Below are 2,839 nucleotides of genomic sequence, written 5' to 3' on the forward strand. Positions count from 1 at the left end.
GTAGTACATTGCTAGGCAACGCCTTTCACTCACTGAATTAGCGGTTATCAGTTTCATAAATAAAGACAAAATGAGTAAAAGAAGGCGATTTATGAATGCTGAAGAGGTATAAGAAGCACTAAATGCCATGAGCGATGGAGAGTCTGATGGTGAGGATCAGTAAAGCATCTGTCGGCGATCAATGTATCATATTTAGACGTTTTATCCTAATGTTACTCATAATTGTTCAAAATTTGGATTAATTATTTAATTTTTGATTTGCCATTTCTATTGTTTATTGTTCGCTTCTGTGTTGCTATTTATTCTAGTCTGCCTGTTTCCTGAAGAAAATTTCAATTTGATGTAGGCTATTGAATAAAACTTTTTTTTTTGTATTATTACCCGAAGTTTATTGGTGTTCTTCTTGTATAATTCAAATTATAAATGATATAACTAAACAAATTAATAATTAATTAGGTGCTATCCTAATATATTAATAACATTGTATTATAATAGCTGTATTTACTTCCTTCTAATTCTAGTTGTCAGCGCAGGCTTGCTTAATATTGACCGTTATGAAAAGTGACTAGTGTAGCCTGCATAAAAAAGCTTAGAACATAAAACAAAATATAGCTGATGACTAGACATAATCATTTCATGACTCTAGACACTTCTTTGTGAAGACAGTAGCATAATACAGTGAAATAATATGTTCTTTAGCCATTCAAAAACAGCTGTCATGTGCGTGGGTAAAATTTACCCGCTGGTGCTTTTAGGTATATAGCGACCTCTGGCGGTTCTAGTGTTAATGAGAGTGGAATATTTCATGTAACTGTGTATATCGAAATGAAAACAGTCTAAAATCATCGTTTACGTCATTACTTTTCTCACTCCAGGAAAAAAATAAAAGAGTTTGTACGCATGGTCTAGAATGTCCGTATGGTGCGTACATATTTATGGCAAGTTTATTTTTTATAAATCCCGATTTGTGCGTGGAAAATTGCATACGCATATTTCTATGCAATTTTGTGCATACGCAACGTTTATAAATGAGACCCCTGATCTTTATTAGACACTGAGAGGGGGAGAAGCTTAATACAATTTACAATACAATTATTACAAAAAATGAACAGTCCGTGTTTAAAATTAAAAAAAACAAGCTTCTAAAAAAAATCAGACCCTGATTATGGTCTTTAATTGGTTAGAGTTCAAATAAAGCAAACAGCTGCTCATTCCCCATGCTTGCACTGTTCTCTGTCCATTCCCGTCCCTGATAGCACACGTACATCACAGTGACGTCTGCATTTACATCTGCAAGACACATATTTTTAGATTGTTTGCTTATCTGTAACACATCTATAAAACATTTCCTATCAGATTTCAAATAGACGATTATTAGATGTCTTTAAGATGTTTATGATTTAGAACGCATGTAAAACTGACATCTTAAAGACGTCTGTCAGATGTTTGTATACGGCAGATGCTTTCCAGATCAAGAAATCTTTAACAGACATCTTGCAGACATACGTGTGTTATCTGGGGTGAGATTCCGTTCATCTTACTACAGCTCCAAAGGTACAACAACATTAAATGGCAGGAAATTTAATAAAACAAGAACATCAACACAATTAAAATTACAATATATAGATATTAGACGTAAAAAAAAAATCTATATTGACAGTGAATATACAGAAAACTTGTCATGTTAAGTTTAATTATTTTAATTATATTTATTGATATCTTTATTTGCTGACAATACACAATTACACAAGATAGTTTTACAATAGTTCTGCTTTAAAAGTATTCACATAGTAAACACATGAAGAAATTTCAGTCAGTGTAATTAGAATGAAAATCATCTTTAATGAATATGAATGTAGTGAATTAAAGGCAGTGTTGATTTCCAGAGTATTAATTTTCCCTACTTCAATGACCTGTAAATAAAACATTTTTGTTTATTACATCACATGGTTTTTATAATCATTCCCTATTTCATAAGTTATTGTACAGTTGAGAGAACAGACTCACATTCTGGATTAGCTACATTCACTTTCTTGATCACCCGTTTAGGGGTTTGAGACCAACGTAGAGTCACATCTGTCAATCTTCTAGCAGCTAGAGCAGATCTCAACTAAAAATAACATGTTAATACTAAAGTGATTTACATTGAACTATATGATGAATTCAAATCTTCATGTTTAATGTCACTGTAAACCCAGATTAAAACATTGTCATAATATTCCTGATGAAGCAAATTTGGAGCAATGTCAGTCAAATTTGGTTCCCTTTCAGTCGGTCACTATGAATCACGTCGTGACCGACGAATTGGGATCTCGCTTCGAGAGACCAAAGTTTTTTGCTTCGGAGCCGAGCGACAACATCGTTCTGCTCCTACCAGTGTCTTCAGTGAACTACGAGTTCAGCGCGCTCTTGGAAGCTTTTGTGTTGGCGAACAGCGCTTCAGCGGTGGTCGTTCCTGTGTCGAGTGGGTTGCACACTTCAGGCTGCACTACCCCTTGTTGTGCTGCAAGCAGCCATCTCCCCTGTGTGTCTCAGCACCTAAAAGAGCATTTCCCTGAAAGAGCTTATTTCTCTAAAAGAGCTTACACGTGTGCGTCTTTGGAAAGACAACGGATTGCTTCAGCACTGGCTTCATGGCCGAGTCTCGAGGTGGGCGTGGCAGCGTGGCACTCACCGGGTCCAAGTTACACTGGCTTGTCGCCAAACCTTCACCCCGTGGTCAGACCTTACGTTCCTCCGGGCAGGAGTGCCCCTAGAACAGGTCTCCAGACATGCTGTGGTTTACACGGATGCCTCCACCACCGGCTGGGGGGCCACATACAACGGGCACGCAGTGTCA

At 36.7% G+C, this 2,839-nt stretch overlaps 1 long non-coding RNA gene across 1 annotated transcript in view; it reads right to left on the reverse strand.

The window, feature by feature from the left end:
• Positions 1-1,697: 1,697 nt before the first annotated feature.
• LOC107693349 (uncharacterized) overlaps positions 1,698-2,839 on the reverse strand; it is a 7,189-nt gene continuing 6,047 nt past the window's right edge. The window contains exons 2-3 of the long non-coding RNA XR_001634726.1: positions 2,008-2,110; positions 1,698-1,913 (exon numbers count right to left, since the gene is read on the reverse strand). This is a non-coding gene — a long non-coding RNA (uncharacterized LOC107693349). The remainder of the gene's footprint in view (positions 1,914-2,007; positions 2,111-2,839) is intronic.

Source organism: Sinocyclocheilus anshuiensis, unplaced genomic scaffold, assembly GCF_001515605.1.
Source record: "Sinocyclocheilus anshuiensis isolate Anshui unplaced genomic scaffold, SAMN03320099.WGS_v1.1 scaffold1050, whole genome shotgun sequence".
Classification (NCBI taxonomy): domain Eukaryota; kingdom Metazoa; phylum Chordata; class Actinopteri; order Cypriniformes; family Cyprinidae; genus Sinocyclocheilus; species Sinocyclocheilus anshuiensis.